This window comes from Equus asinus, chromosome 7, assembly GCF_041296235.1.
Source record: "Equus asinus isolate D_3611 breed Donkey chromosome 7, EquAss-T2T_v2, whole genome shotgun sequence".
Lineage (NCBI taxonomy): Eukaryota > Metazoa > Chordata > Mammalia > Perissodactyla > Equidae > Equus > Equus asinus.
The window spans coordinates 67,771,071-67,788,042 of NC_091796.1; the positions used below are offsets into that span (position 1 = coordinate 67,771,071).

Sequence of the window (16,972 nt, forward strand, 5' to 3'; positions counted from 1 at the left end):
GCTCAGTGCTCCCAGTTCATATTTAGGGAAATACATACATCAAAAGGAATGTCAGTTTTCACTGTGATAACCATAATTACAGTGTTCATGTAATTCTATAACTAAAATGTGTCTCTTATCGGCTTAGCGTAAAATTCACTCATGCATTCAAAAAATATTAATTGGCACCTACTATAAGTCAGGCAATAATCTAGGTACTGAGGATACATAAGAAGAGGACACCAAGTCCCTGTCTGGCGACCACACTCTAATTTAATAAAATAACACTAGCACAATGGCATTATATTGTTAAACTAAAAGAAATTGCTAAGGGGTTAATTTTTTTTTCTGGAGGATTGCTGAATATTTAAAACTAAGAAGAACACTATGGAAAATTGAGGATGTAATTGCTATTTTACATAAAAATTTTAAAATATTTCCTGATGCAGTATTTTAAGCCCATCAAATAGTAAACACATAAAAGCACCACCACTTATTCTTAAATAAGGGGCCTACTGAGCCTCTTAGCAAATGCATGTTTTTCTCATTTTTAGGCTTTTACCTGGGGTCTTCTATAGAATACAGCCTGATTACAAAACAGCTTAATTAAAATAGAATTTTTTCTAAGATTAATAGCAAAGAATTTTCTTCAAAACTTCTATGACCTATCAAAAATGAGTTTCCATCCAGGCCTGCTAGTTTGATTCTTGCCTGTGAAGCTACCAGGATGAGCAGAGTCTTCCAGCACCGGGCCCTTCACTCCAGCCCTACACAGGTAGCTGAGTTTTGCAAAGAAGACCATCGAGTGAGGGATTCTTTTGGCCTATGTGTCGACCTTATTGCTGTTTCCCAGGTTGTTCCTCTTGTGGTTATTGTAATCAAGCTCAGCTATTGAAAACCTGAAGCCTCGCATCCTAGCACGCGCTTATTGGATGCCATGTTCATTATTTTTCTTTCTGTTGGTTTTATGGGACGTTCTCATGGTGGCACATGTGTAACTATATATATCTGTTTTTGAGGCGTGTGAGTTGGCTCAAAGATAGACAACAGTTCCTAGAACCGTAAAGGAGAGAAGGGGGCCCTCGTACCTTTGAGCAAGAGGGCCCGATTTTCCAGGCCAAAGATTTTAATTCAGAGCTCTTATTAATATGACTTTTAATTGGTTTGTCTCCTTCCTCTGTTACAACAAGAACAAAAGAGTTAAGTTATGGGAATGCCAATGTTGCAAACTTAATCTCTTCTCATTCTCTTGTAATTCACCCTTTTTTGAAAGACTACATTCTTTAAAGACATCATTTATTCTGCTGTAAGAATATCCAACTTGTTGATTCCTATGAGAAGAAAAAACTCAACTCTATTGTTTGTTGATATTACTTAATATAGAGCAGTTATCCCAGAAAAAAATACTTATTTTTAACATTTCCTTAAAAATACATTTTAGAAACAGTTTGCCTCTCTTTAAAGCATCAAATATTAGAAAATCTACTTGGTTAATATTTTGGGGTCTGCTACTTTGTCATTTTTTTTTCCATTAGAGACTTTGTCTTTCTTGTTGGTTCTTCATTAAAATTCCGTTTGATTGCCTCAAAGTACAGTCCCTTAGACAAATTTAGTTACCTTTGAAAAACGCCAGCAATGGAAAGTCCAGTAGGAGAACAAGCATTATTCTAGGGAGCAGCGACCCTGGAAAGACAGTTTTGTTAGTGGAAACACATTAGTCTTTCACAAACTAAGCAACGATGATATTTACAGAGCAGTTTATAAAAGGTCAGACGCAGGTCTTCTGCAAAGGATCTGAGCAAAAGGAGAAGCAGGCTTTCCAAACGGGGGATCCATGAACATGTTTTCAAGATTCCAAGACTCTTAGGTATTTCAAATATTTTTAATTGCTTAGTTTCGATAACAAAATAAAGATTTAAACATTCAGTCTTTTAGCATTTATAAAGACAGACCCTTCCTTTCAAGTTACAATTCTCCTTTGAAAGACATTAAATTAGAATAAGATCCTAATTTTTAAGTCAGTGTTTCCCAAAGTGGACTCCACTGATGTATTGCGAGGTGTGTGAAGATTATTCTACCCTTTTACAAGGGGTCGGGCATGATTCAAGTTTGAGAACCAGCGCTCTGTCGCGGGCACTGCTCCGTGCTGCAGAAGGGGCCCGCGAAGGCAGAGGGCGCCACCGTGAGGCTCCCATTTCAACGCTTGTCATTTCAATTGCGGTGGGTCAGAGATCACAGGGAGCGGTGCTATCTGCCGAAGAGACATCAGACAGTGTAGTAGAAAGGGTAATCCATTTATTTTTAGAGAAGTTTTCCACCCAGAGATCATACACGCTGCAGATCACAGAAACACATGCAAGCATGAAATTTAATTTTTAGGAACTCTTTCCTGGGGCTTCCATAGAAAGCAACAGTGAAAGGAAAATGATAATCATGACAAGGCAATTACAGAGAGGTTTGGGGGAAATGAGAAACTTCGAACACACGTAGTTAAAAGAATTTTTGTTAATTAAAAAAATCATGCTAGCTGTATTATTTTAGCTCAAAAGAGCTAAATTAACATGGCAGAGGCAATACTTTTTAAACTTCGAAACAGTCAAGAAAGAAAGATATGTGAGTTTTGCCCCCGATGTGATTTTTTTCCCTTAGTGATTCAGAATCTATAAATGTGATAAATATTGACTTACTAGGCTTCCAACAGATGGAATGAAATGTGTAGTAAAGTAAAGCAATACATTTGTGCTTTCGGCATGAAATGAATGAGAGGGTAAGCTGAGGCTAGGGATCCCTAGGCTATTAAGAGGAAACAAAGTGGATAATATTAGTGTTTATGCACAACTGCATGCCACTTTCAGCAAATAAATATGGCAAATTAAAAAAAAGAAACAACTCATTTGTTTCCGGGCTGATAATCCTCTTTCCTTTAATTTTCCATTTTTAAAAAATATTCCTGAAAAACAATGATGAAAAAGTTTATATTCTCTTTCAGTTTCCTGACACCCCTTTCAAGTGCATGTTTTCAAACAAACACTCAGTGAACATTTGTCTCAAAAGAGAATTAAGATTTGGCATGTCGAACAGTGCTAAGAAAGAATGCCGGTCCAGTAGAACTCGGACTCCTTCAAGTTCCCCAGTTTATGTAAATACCTCCAACAGGGGACAGACTTTTTGAAACTTACACTCAAAGCTTCCGTTGTGGCAAAAGGCACAATGCAATGGAAATTCAATTTGTAGAAGAGCTATTGAATAACTACGACATGATCTTGTCACACTGACACATGGGTGACTGTTCCTCAATTAAAAAAATCTTTGGAAAGAAGTTTTAGCTGAAGTAAAAGCCAAAATGGCAATTTTTCCCTAAAAGTGTTAGATGAAATAATATACGAAGAAAATGTGAAAGTCCATTTAGCAATGTTTCAGTTTTGAATATACATGTATAATACACTCTATATAATATATATATTTTTTAAACAAAGACTGCTGCCTTTGTTGCATTGATATGATACTCTTTAGGTCCAGTAGAAAGAAGAGAGGCTCAAGGAACTAAATTCTTACGTGTCAGATTTCCCGAACCATCATGACTGCAGCAAAAAAATTTGTCAAATTGTCAAAATTTACAGTCATCGCCGACACGGGCCCATGTTGACTGAGTCTGTGCCTTCTCATGGTGCTGGTGCTCGTCTCCCTCCCAGAGCCTGCCCGGCCGGCCCGCAGTGACAGCCTGGCTACAAACCCGTCTGGCAGCTTCCTTAGACAGCTCTCGCCTGACTGATTAAACTGTGTTTAAGACCCACTTTTATTTTTTCAAGCCTTTTGTTTAAATTAAAAGGTCATGTTTTCAAGCAAACGATCTGCTGCTCCTCCAGTCCAGCACCATAACACAGTTACATTATTACTGGTGAGCAGCGAGTCAGCTGCCCAAGAGCATAGGCTAGGGCCCCCCCGGGGAATAGCCGGCTCATGGGGAGAGGGCCTGGTTATTTATTTGCGCTAGAACCTGGTGAGAGGGCCTGGCTTGGGAACATTCAAGTTGTTGTTTACTAACACAATCCTACTGGACTCATCATGGAGGAAAATTGGGTTCAATAGGTAGGGCGCACTTGCAATTTGGACATCTTTCCTTTAAAACTTTAGTAGTGCCTTTTTTCTTTAAGTGGACACCATTTCATAAACCTCCATATTTTATCACTGTCCATTTTTAGAAAACAAGCCAAAAAATCACCTTTCTCAGAGTATGGGATATTGCATCAAGAAAATATACTGGAAACACGTGCCACACTTTAAACAGTGCTTGCTAACTTTTTACTGTGATGCGTCAGAGGCTTATATTATACATAACAAGAGCAGGCCCACACTCAGGAGGCCCTGCCTCGGACGTTCAAGTCAGACATGGAGATGGAGGAAGTCGGCTTCCTCTGGCCTGTGGTTTTCTGTTGGTGCACACCACAGATACAGAAGGACCATCTGAGAGAGAAACCTTTGCCGAGGTCTTAACTTCACAGGGGCCCACTGACAGTGCTCCCCACATCCTTCACAGCAGGCCCGAGAGGAGAGTTCTGAAAACGAGAGGCTGCGGCTGCAGGGAAATCTCTGCTTCAACACGAGAGAGGAAGGGGCTGTGTCTATTTGCTGCCCTGTGTTTGCCTTTGTTTCACACGGTTTGTGTTGTTTATAATGCCTGCCTTTACTTCATAACGTATTTACCATGTCTCAGGGTGAGGGCAAGTCCCGTGTCACGAAGGTGATGAAAGAAGCCGGGTCGGGAAGCACCTACACAGGTGTGGATGACGCTGGGAACGAAAGTCTCATTTCCTAGTGCTGATATTTTTCACTTGTTAGTTATAGAATTTTGAGCTTTTATCTGTTATTAAATTCTATGCCAAATTGATTTTTGGATTAGATTTCTTTTTTTTTTACATTTTCAATTATAATTAAATCCTCCATAATCATCAAGGGTTGAGCAGAACTGGTGTTGGCAAACTCCTACTGAGCCAGGAACTCAGTGTGAACAGAATTAGTGAACCATAGGAAAGAGATTCAATTTATAATAAATAACTTTGCATATTGATACTGCAAATAAAATCCAAAAATTAAAAAAAAAAACCCACACCCGTTTTCACGTACTTGGAGTGTAAACAACTTCCAATTCTACAAGAATGTTGCTAGTCATCTCTGTGAGCCACGCAGCCTAAGTGCTCGAAAGACACGCGTGTGAGCCGGTTCATGGGAGCCTTCGATGCCACTGGTGTTTGGGGAGTTTACACATGGGCCCTGGAGAGAAAAGACAATCGAGATTTTAAAACTTAAATTAGTGACTTTTTCAATTTTTATTTCTCTAAATTTCTGCTGCTGAAAATTAAAATAAAAGAAGAAACCTGGTTATAGAAAATAAAATTTAGGTAATGTTATCAAACCATTACTTAATCTGAATAATATAAGTTTAAATACAACTAGCTTTAAGTGATTCTGGCACCTAGAATTTAGATTAATAATGAAAATATCTTTTGAAAGGTATAGAATTCCAAATATATTTATTTGCTTGCAAATTTCATTAATTAAAAAATTAGCGTTTACCATTAAGCTCTTTTTTTTAAATTGCCGTAAAAGGTATGTTAACATACACTCTAACTCAGGATCGCCTGAGATGTTCCGTGAGTACGTCCCTATGAGTTTTATTTAGCACAAACTTCAAAGTCATTTTAAACGTTAAAATTGAGTTAAATCACTTAAGAAAATGTATATGTGAAGTGCTTTGTGCCTAGTAAGTGTCTAGCAAACGTTGGTGGTTGTTGTTTAGTTATTAGAGTAGTTTCTAGATATATGTCTGACTACTAACTGATATTCTAAAACTTCTATTCCTGATCCTATAGTTCAATAAAATAAGCCAATCATCGCTTATGGAAAACAAATAAATAACTAAAACTCAATAATTTCAAAATGTTTTCAGATATCAATACTTTTTTAAATGTAAGTTAATTGATACTGCAAAATTTTAGGTGCAAAATTTCCCCAGAATGATAGTAGCAGATTGGCACGGAGAAGGGGAGATCTTTTTCCAGTCTTTCCTATGATGTTTTTACTCTGAAAACAAGAATATTACCATTTGAAAATCTCTACCAAGTGGGTCTGAATCCAAATAACTTACAATCTGTTCCATTCATTAATCATGTAAGCTCTAAATATGTTCTTGAAAAAAGTATATTAATATTGACAGACATATTTGGCAAAGCAATCTCAGCTATATACAAAAGCCATTTTAAATAGTCTCTTTAATAAGGTAGGAGATGAAAAATACCAGCACACAAGAGCATGTGTTTAATTAGGAGGTATACTGTACTTAAGAATGTTCTAATGAATAATAAATGATGTTTTATTTCCTGTGTCTGAGACACAAAGCCAAATAATAAAGAATCAAAGCAACTCAAAGTATTAGGTAACAATCAGTAAATTTGGGCAAGATCCTTTTTCCCTCTCAAGTTTAATTGGCTCATTGTTCCCAGGAACTATAAACCATGGGGTTGGTGGCAGTGCAGAAGTTTACTTCCATAAAGGAAGATTAACATATTCTGGAACTTTACACTAATCCTTGTTTTGAGTTAACTCGAGCAGATTGGATTAGTAATTCTTACCTACCACCCACTAGAAGGGACCCCAGCTTCTTTTCTTTGACAACCAGTCGTATTGTACACCTTCTGTGCATTATCTTCCACTGAAAACATTCTCAGGAAAGAAATGACGTTAAGGGAAAAAGAGACTGTTTACATGAGGGGGCCAAGAACCAAGGCCTCTCACGGCCGAACCCGGTGGTTTCTCTATTATCAGCTCTGTGCACGTTTGGTTAATTCAGGCAGCAGTGGGGTATTCTGAGAAGTTCATTAAACGTTTCCTCGTCACTGAATTGGCTTTTCTCTGCTCTCCATCTGGGAGGGCTGCTGCACGAGGGCAGCAGGAAGGCCTGCCCCTCACGACCCTGCTCGAACTATTTCCATATCCTTTCTTTCCTTGTATTCCCTCAACCCTCAGATATGAACCCAAAAAAGTAGCTCAACAATTCTCTAGGGGAGCGATTATTCACCCTGCTCTTCTTACTACAATGGATTTATATACCTATTGAAGTGCAGTCTTTGCAGAAAGAATACCAACAAAATCAAGTTCTGCCAAACCCTACAGAAAGATGCCCCTGGCCTACAGGTTCAGATCTCATAGGCCTGTGTTTGCTACCACGTGCCTGAAGAATTTCCGTTTATGAATAAATACCTTAAAATCTCTTTTTTCCCAGTTTTATGGAGATATAATTGACACACACTGCTGCAAGTTTAAGGCGTGCGGCATAATGACTTGCCTTACACACACTGTGAAATGGTTACCACGATAGGTTTAGCTAACATCCGTCATCTCACATAGATACGAAAAGAGAAAAGGAGAAAAAGGTTTTTCTCTTTGTGATGAGAGCTGTTAGGATCTGCTCTCTCAACAACTTTCCCATTTACTATAGCTCAGTGTTAACTAGTCATCATGCTGGGCATCACATCCCCAGTACTAATTTATCCCATAACTGGAAGTTTGTACCTTTCAGCAACCTTCATCCATTTCTCTTTGTATTCCTTTTTTAAATTTTCTGAAAGTCTTAAACTGTGGGCCACTACTATGCATGGTCTACTTCCCTCCTATAAAGAACAGTGTCATAGAAATCCGCAGCTGTCCTCGTTTTCTTGGTCATTACAGAGCAGCCAGATGGCCCTTTTGTAATGATGGGACATAATTACTGTTTTTACTATTAAAAATTACTAGAAACAGATAAAGTAGTCCATTTTTCATTCTATAAGTGAAAGTCTGAATATTAACTATCGCTTTACTCCAAATAATCAAAATAATGTATTTGCGCAGAATTGCCAATAAGTTAATTTTAACGAATAATCTCTTGTTTAAGATTACTTGACCTCATTCCTGTAAGTGGACTCTAGCCAAATGAAAACAACTATTTACTAATCATTAAATGGGGAATACTTATCTATGATTTTGAGGAATTTGAAAGTAGCAAAAGGTGGGATAATTACCCAGCATCTACTCGGCACCAGGCACTAGACTAAGCAATTGATATACAATCCCGAGTGAACAGACGTTAGTGTCCCAGTTGCACAGATGCAGAGTCTGCAAAGTTTGATAATGTGCTCAGGGCCATACGGCAAGTGTGGGGTTTGAATCCAGATCCACTGGACTCCAATATTCATATTGTTTTCAGTAACAAGTGTCTTTGTGTTTCAGGGAAAATCATTTTCTTTTTTATTGAGGTTATGATAGTTTACAGCATTGTGAAATTTCAGTTGTACATTATTATTTGTCAGTCATCTTATAGGTGTGCCCCTTCACCCTTTGTGCCCACCCCCATCCCCCCTTTCCCCTGGTAACCACTAATCTGTTCTCTTGGTCCATGTGTTTTTTTGTCTTCCACACATGAGTGGAATCGTACAGAGTTTGTCTTTCTCTATCTGGATTTTTTTGCTTAACATAATACTCTCAAGGTCCATTCCATGTTGTTGTGAATGGGAGGATTTTATCCTTTTTTATGGCTGAGTAGTATTCCATTATACATACATATATCATATCTTCTTTATCCATTCATTAGTTGATGGGCACTTAAGTTGCTTCCACGTCTTGGCTATTGTGAACAATGCTGCAATGAACAGAGCGGTGCATAAGTCTCTTTGAATTGCTGATTTCATGTTCTTTGGATAAATACCCAGTAGTGGGATGGCTGGGTCATATGGTATTTCTATTTTTAATTTTTTGGGACATCTCCATACTGTTTTCCATGGTGGCTGCACCAGTTTGCGTTCCCACCAGCAGTGGATGAGGGTTCCTTTTTCTGCACAACCTCTCCAACATTTGTTATTTTTTGTCTTGGTTATTATAGCAATTCTAACGGGTATAAGGTGATATCTTAGTGTAATTTGGATTTGCATTTCCCTGATGATCAGTGACAATGAGCATCTTTTCATGTGCCTATTGGCCACCCGTATATCTTCCTTGGAGAAATGTCTGTTCATATCCCTTGCCCTTTTTTTCGGTTGGGTGGTTTGATTCTGTTGTTGTTGAGTCATGTGAGTTCTTTATATATTATGGAGATTAACCCTTTGTCCAATATATGACTTGCAAATATTTTTTCCCAGTTGGTGGATTGTCTTTTCTTTTCAGTCCTGTTTTCTCTTGCCTTGTAGAAGCTCTTTAGTCTGGTGAAGTCCCACTTGTTTATTCTTTCTATTGTTTCCCTTGTCCGAGAAGACATGGTGTCTGAAAAGATCCTTTTAAGATGAATGTCAAAGAGTGTACTGCCTATATTTTCTGCTAGAAGTCTTCTAGTTTCAGGTCTTACTTTGAAATCTTTGATCCATTTTGAGTTTTTTTGTGAACGGCATAAGAGAATGGTCTACTTTCACTCTTTTACATGTGGCTGTTCAGTTTTCCCAAAATCATTTGTTGAAGAGACTTTCTTTTATCCGTTGTGTGTTCTCAGCTCCTTTCAGGAAATATCATTTTGAGAGTTATATGTTAATAAGTTAAAAACACTAACAGTAAACGGATTAACTTGAATACACTTTTGCCATCCAGCAGATGTTAACTGGAGGAATGGGAGCAATGAGAGATGAGCTTTGAGCAAGAACAGCAGGCCTAGGTAGGACTCAGAAGTATTCTCAGCAGCCAGAGTTGCTTACGGTAGTGAATACCTAGAAACTGTAAAGAGATCTCCAAAGGTGGAGGTGAGGGCTTCAAGAAAGATCACCTGCTTCTAAATTGTGCTTCCTCCTCCCTCCCTACCCCCAAGCTTCCCAACACTGTCTGCTCAACACTGCCTGGAAACCAGCCAAGCCATGCCCCAGGGACATAGAGGAAAATCACAAAGCAGTCAGGGTCCAAGACCTAGACTCTCTCCCCGCAACTCTGCCTCTTCCTAGTGCCTCAATCCCATTTTCACGGGCTCCAAAATCTTGGCCCCATGACAGCCATGTCCATCCCTCCCTCTCTCCAGTCCCCTGGGGTCCTCTACCCACAATGGCTTAGCTCACCCCTTCAATTCTGGGGTCTCCCATTAGCCCCTGATAGCAAGTCTCCCATTTATCCCCCTGCCTGGCCTTCTCAAGCACACTCTCTGGTCCAGTCAGGTCACCTTCATGCTCTCTCCTCCTGTGTTGGAGGTCTCCTCCCCTACCACATTCCAGCTCAGGGAAACCCACCAAGAATCAGGTACCAGCAACCTTTAGCATGAATGCCAGTTGATTCTTCCTGTTGTCCCCACCCCAGCTATCTCTCAAATGGGTTGGGTCAAAACTTCCACCACTCTTGCTCCTTTTTACTTCACCTTTTCACCTCCTTAGGAAAGGAAAGTAAAGAAAAAAGGACAAAAGAAGAGAGAATATAAATTAATCTTGCTGGAATACAAAGTAACTCAGAGGCCCAGGGACTAAGGTGAGAACTCTGAGGAGAAGAGGAGAAGGGAGGGGAGGGGAGGAGAGAGAGGACAGAGGAAACTCCAGGGCCCAGGGCCCTCCCTGCCAGGGACAATGACAGGAATGGGTCAGCAGCTCTTCTCCTGTCCTCTTTCCCCCACTCCCGTCTGCCTTGCGTGCGTGACTCTGAGGCCCGGGGCATTCCTGATTCTGAGGTTCTGGTTTCTTTCCATGAAGAAAGGCACCTCCCAGGGAAGGGGACGAGAGGGAGGCAGCCCTGCTTTAAGCCAGTATTGTCTGAACACCTAGGCTCCCCGCTGTCCCTGCCGGTAACACGGGAGGGGTCAGGCACTCACCCCTCGCAGAAGGGAGACCCTCTCCCCCGACACACACCGCCATCTGGGTATAGGTGCCTGCAGAAGACTCAGAACAACTTCCTGCTTGCTTTCACTTCCCTTTGCGCGATGCAACCAAGTGTCAGTCACATGAACCTTTCACATCTATGTCCAGTGACCAGGCAGGACAGTTACGACTACACGTGTGTGTAAATCTGTCGGGTGGACTTATTAATATATTACTACTCTAAACTGCCTACCTGCCCAATCTTCTGATGTTCTGCTTATGAACCATGGGTGGCCACTCACCCCATGAAAAAATGAAAAAGCATGCCGTTTTCATGCATGCTCAGTACTATTGTCTCCTTGCTCGGTGAATCCTCAGAATTCACTGAGCACACTCATGCCTCAACTGCATTAGGAACATGAAGAAGAGCTCAATCTTGCCTCACAGGGCTCACAGTTTATAGACAATGGAAGTTTGGCTAATGAGGAAATTAAGTTGAATGACGAAGCGTTATCGAAGTTAGTGCTATTGATGGGCGTCCGTATACTTGTTGTTCCTGAGTAGTTATTACTAGGGTCCTGTTTTGGTCTCAAAAATATCCGAGTTTAGAGGATTAATTACATAGGTACCCTAACTGTTAGGTGAGTATACACACACATACACACATTACTATATCAAACTCCTGAAGTTCCCTTAAAGATATGCCTCCCAAGCAACTGTGGGTAGGGTGTGTAATATGTTTCTGTGAAAGGAAAGGAGGAGCTGGATTCTACTCCTCCCTCTGAAATCACGTGCAGTGACTGGAGTGGGAGAAAGACAGCAAGCCAGCACCTGTTAGTTACTTCCCGTGTGTTAGTCAGGGATGGCAAATCGGTTGCAGTGGTGTGTCCTCCCCAGCAAGTGGCAGTATCTGTGGGGCTTCCCGGGAGGGTTGTGAGTCTGGCCGTGCTCAGTTGCGCAGAGTATCACAACCGACCACAGTGTCGGCAGCACCTGCAGAGGACGGAGGTCCCCCAGCAGACACACTTGTAGTTTCTGAGTGTACTTTCCAGACTAAATTTCAAATTTTCAGCTTTGTTTAGTAAACTTTATATCATTTGTCTTGGTTCTTTCTTTTTCTGTTTTCCCAATATTTTTTTGGCCCATGTTCATGCAGACAATTACCTGACATTGCAGCCAGATTTAATTTTTCTTTTTACTGTCCTGTGAATGTTTAAACCTATAGAATATTCCTTGAATAGGCACTGAGTTGCCACATGCATTAGTCAAGACTTTTTGGGGTGCTAGTGAAAGGGAGCCAGGTTAAGCCAGCATAAGCCTCAAATGGTTTTGATCGGCTCACTAAAATGGGGAAGTGCAAGAGTAGCTTTAGGTATGGCTGAATCCATAAGCAAATGTTATTGAAACTTTCTCTGTCTCTCAGATTTACCTTCCACTATTTGTGGGCCTCATTAATTCTCATGTTTTGCGAATGTCCTTCCTCTAAGGGCCTGGGGAGGATGGCTGCCAGCAGTTCCCAAACACACACACACACACATCCATACACTGAATGGAGAAGGAGAGCTAGGAATGCCTAAGGACATGCCACATTTCATCCATTCTAAGACTCCTTCCGTCCTTTCTTCCTTCCTTCTCTCTCCTTTTTTCCTTTCTTCTTTTTAAAATTTTTTCAGCATTTTAACACCTCTGATATCAGAATGTATCTTAAACTTGATGTCACCAGGTGGCAGTTGAGACACAGTTGTCTTTACCTGGACATGTGCATTAAAATTCACAGAATGGAAGCCAGCCCAGTGGTGTAGTGGTTAAGTTCACGCACTCCACTTCAGCAACCCAGGGTTCACGGGTTCAGATCCTGAGCACAGATGTACACACGACTCATCAAGCCATGATGTGGAGGCATCCCACATATAAAATAGAGGAAGATTGGCACAGATGTTAGCTCAGCGACAATCTTCCTCAAGCAAAAAGAGGGAAATTGGCAACAGATGTTAGCTCAGAGCCAATCTTCCTCACCAAAAAAAAAATAATCATAATAAAATAAAAAATAAAACTCACAGAATGAATATCCGTGGCTTGGGAAAAAAATCCCAAGACAATAATAGAGCACTCTTTCGGAAACACTGCATCACTGATATTCTTGATGCCACAGAGAATACCGGGTGGAAAAACATGTATAGCAATAATTCAAGTCTAAAAATGAGTCAGGAGAATTGAATACTGCATATAAAGTTTTAGAAATACCATTAGTTTTGCTTATGTCTTCTTTTTATTTGTACACAAGAGTAAGATGTTCTAGAAATCAGTGTCTAAATAAGTCTAAAAGAGTTCTTTCAGTAAGTATAAAATAAAATTTTCTAATACCGCAACTTACAATCAAGGGCACCTTCATGCGAATAAAATAGGTGATATCTCAAAGTCCACATGCATTTTCTGTTCACGAGAACAGGATTATAGGCCAAGCCTGAGCTGATGGAAGGATTGTTCTGTGGCATTACAATACTATTTCTGACCTTGCATGGGATGGTAGAGTGGGAAGAGCCCTGGCCTATTGGAGAGGAGCTGGAGGTTCTGACTCAAGGCTCACTCTTTCCAGCAACCTTAAGGACTCGCCTCACCTCTCTGGGCCTCAGTTTCCTCATCTGTAAGAGAGATTGCAGAATCACCAAGATCTCTTCTGGTTATAAAACGCTTAAAGCCAGCAACGGCATATGCTGTATGAATCTTGTGTTCTAATCGTAGAACTACATTATTTTAGAATTTGTCAAGCATGACAACTGTCATGAAAATTTAATAGTTCATATTACCTGTAAGATGTTAAAAAAGAAGAGTGTGCTCGAGCAGCAACACTCACAGTTTTTCTTAAATCCATCAAAATAGTGTAAAATATCACGTTAAAAATCTTTAAAAAATTTTCTTTTGGGACCAGCCCTGTGGCCAAGTGGTTGAGTTTGAGAGCTCAGCTTCAGTGGCCCGGGGTTCGCCAGTTTGGATCCTGGGCATGGACCTACACACCACTCATCCAGCCATACTGAGGTGGCATCCCACACAGAAGAACTAGAATGACCTACAGCTGGAATATAAACTATGTACTGGGGCTTTGGAGAATTAAAAAAAAGAGGAGGATTGGCAATAGATGTTAGCTCAGGGCCAATCTTCCTCAAAAAAAAAAAAATTTCTTTTAACCTGCCCACGCTAAACACCCCAAGATATCAAGCATAAGTGCTAATGAGTTTAGCATTATTAGGCGACATCAGGAAACGCTAATTCCTGACTCTAAGTTATTTGTTTTGCAGGTTGAATGTCTGTGTGAAAAAGGTGTCAGCCAATTTCTTAATTTCTTCCCAAAGAAGCAAGAGAAGGAAGTGGTCACCAGGTAAGCAGGCCAGAGAATCAGAAAAAACAACATGGTGTTTAGAATACATGAAAACAGAGCCTGAAGTTTCTATTAGAGCACAAGGCAGACTTGATATTCTGTTTCCAGAAAAGTCTACCAACCCAAGAAAAGAAGATAACATGTGATAGACCGTGGTACCCTAATGACAATGACAGCAGTTCTAATGAGGCTGATGTCAACTTCTACATGGAACATCAAGGCTGCTGTTCTTTACTTTGTCCTAATCGTCGTCTTACTCATTTCTTTTCAGCACATCTGCATAGAAACCCCAGGATGCTGGTGCCTCCGATTTCTCCAAAACATGTAAATAGTAAGAAGCAGGGAAAGGAAGAAAAAAATTCACTACGCTTTAGAAGTCTCATATTTGCTGAATGTACAGCAGAGTCTCTTTGGCAGTTTCTTTTTTGGTGAGGAAATGGAGGCAATTAAAGAGCGAGCTATCCAGGGTCACAAAAGGAATCAGTGCCCAGGATTAGAGTAAATCTGATTCCTGAGCCATTGATTAAATGCAAAATTGAGCTCTTGTTTCAACAATGACTGCATCGGGACTTTCACTAAAGCAAGATAATTTTGGGAGAGACAAAAGGAAAATTTTCCTAATATGAATTTGTAAGGTAGTAGCATATGCCAAGGAAGGAGAGTAGGCAGCCTCTGCCCTTTCAAAAAGGAAGGTGCCAGAAAATTCCCGCCTTGCGCCTTTTTAGACCTGGAAATGTTTTATTCCCATCTCTCTCTCAGGCTGCTTCATTCCAGTTTCCTTCAAGAACTCACACTTCTTTTTATTGCTCTGTCGTTCTCCTGTGTCTCAAACTACTTTATCAGTAGTATTTTTAAATGCTGTCCCCCAAACTGAATGTCACACTCAAGAGTAGCCTGACCCATAGAGGGTAGAATGGGCCAGTTAACTAAGTCCTTTTTTGTATGCACTAAAGTATTCATGCAACCTGTGGTCCCTGTGGCCTTTTAATTTTTTGTAAACTTTTGCCTTGTTTTCATGTCACTCGGAATACCTGAAGCACTCATGTGCTATTATATCACAATTTCCCCATCCCATACTTGATTTTTGGACCCAAGTGCAGGATTTTACACTTTTTTTTCTCATTGCATTGCTTTTTGTTAGATTTCGCTCATGGAGATATTTTTAGATTCTAATTCTGCCATCTAGCAAATAGCTTTTCCAACCAGCTCCAGGCCATTTGCAAATGTGATTAGCATACCCACTACATCTTCATCCAAGTTATTGATAAGAGCGGTGAGAGCAGAGAAGAGAGCCTGGCAACACCGGAGTCTAAACCTCCCTCTAGGGTGACATTCACAAATTAGCCCTTGTTTCAGTCAGGGTCCAATCAGGAAAACTGCAACCACCCTGAGTATATAAGACAGAGAGAATTTAATATAGGAGAGTTGTTTCACAGACAATGAAAGATCTGAGAAGTCAACCAGGGACCAATTTGTCAACAGCAGGGAGCCACTGTCAATTATAGGCTGGGGTACCCTAGGGGGTGCGGTCAGTAGAACTTATGTAGCAGTGAAAAGTGGAGCTAGGGGGAGATGCAGCCACTGCCAGAGCTGCCACCCAAGGCACAGAGTGAAGGGAGGAATGCACCACTTCTCCCTTCTTGCCGTCGGCCTAACCTAGCTGGAAGCCAGCTGACGCAGGAGCTGGGAAAGACAGCCGGCTTAGGTCAGCCTTTGTGATATAGAGCAGAGGAGCATTCTTGAATTCAAGACCATTTTTCCATCTTGCTCACAACAAAGTAAGAAAAGAATTTGTCAGGTATCCTGGTGAAGTCCAGACTCATAATCCTGACCCCATTTGATTTATCCTAATAGACTGATAGTCCCATTAAACGAAGAAATGACTACTCTGCCATAACATTCTTAGTGATGCTTAGCAATGCTTAGTTCTTTGCTTTGTCATCTAAGTTCTCACAAATCATTGGTCATATGTGTGGATTGGCAACTACAGCCTACAGGCCAAATCCTGCCCATGGTCTGTTATTGTAAATAAAGTTTTATTGAACACAGTCATATTCATTCATTTATGTGTTGTCTGTGGCTGCTTTCATGCAATAAAGACAGAGTTGAGTTGTTGTGACAAAGACCAGATGGCCTCCAAAGGCTAAAATATCTACTATCTGATTCTTTAAAAGCCAATCCCTGGTCCATAATTTGCAGAATTCAACTATTTCGATCCTCTAAATATCAGATATTTCCCACCTCTAGCCCGTTTACTCCTCTTCCATTTTCTATTTTATTTCTCAGATAGTCAATATTGGTTGATCAATCTCATTTGCTCTTTCTCTCATGGGGACCTTAAAATGTCCCCACAATAGCCTGTAAAACCCTATGCAAACGGGCCCCTCTCTTACCTCTCTAACCTCAGCTACCACCCCTCTGCCCTTGTTCACTCCTGTTAAATTTCTCTTGTTTGGGTTGGTCCACTGAGACATTTTTACATTCCGATTCTCCTTCTTGCTAACTCCTAGGACACACTGGGCACCCCCACTGCAGGGCCTGCATTTTTGTTCCTTCTGCCCAGGCAGTTCTTGCCCCAGATGTCTCCATGGTTGCTTCCCATACTCCTTTGCCAAAGATTCGCTTCTCGGTGAGCCTTTCCTGACCTCCCTCTTCAAAACCGCGATGAGCATCTCTCTCCCTGTAGCGTGCCCTCCCCCCTTCTCCAAATTACTCTTCTCCATAGCACTTGTCACCTTCTGACATAATTATTTGCTTATTGTCTGTACCTCTCCCAACTCCCACTAGAAAGTAAACTTCAAGAGGGCTGGATTCTTGTCTGTTTTGTTCA

General features: G+C 40.6%; 1 long non-coding RNA gene across 2 annotated transcripts in view; it reads left to right on the plus strand.

The window, feature by feature from the left end:
- The window catches only part of LOC139045691 (uncharacterized), a 222,856-nt gene extending 206,438 nt beyond the window's left edge, over positions 1–16,418 (plus strand). Inside the window, exons 6-7 of one of the 2 annotated variants that reach the window (XR_011504607.1) lie at positions 14,063–14,142; positions 14,414–16,418. This is a non-coding gene — a long non-coding RNA (uncharacterized lncRNA). The remainder of the gene's footprint in view (positions 1–14,062; positions 14,143–14,413) is intronic. The other variant, XR_011504600.1, reaches the window with a different exon arrangement.
- Positions 16,419–16,972: the final 554 nt, after the last annotated feature.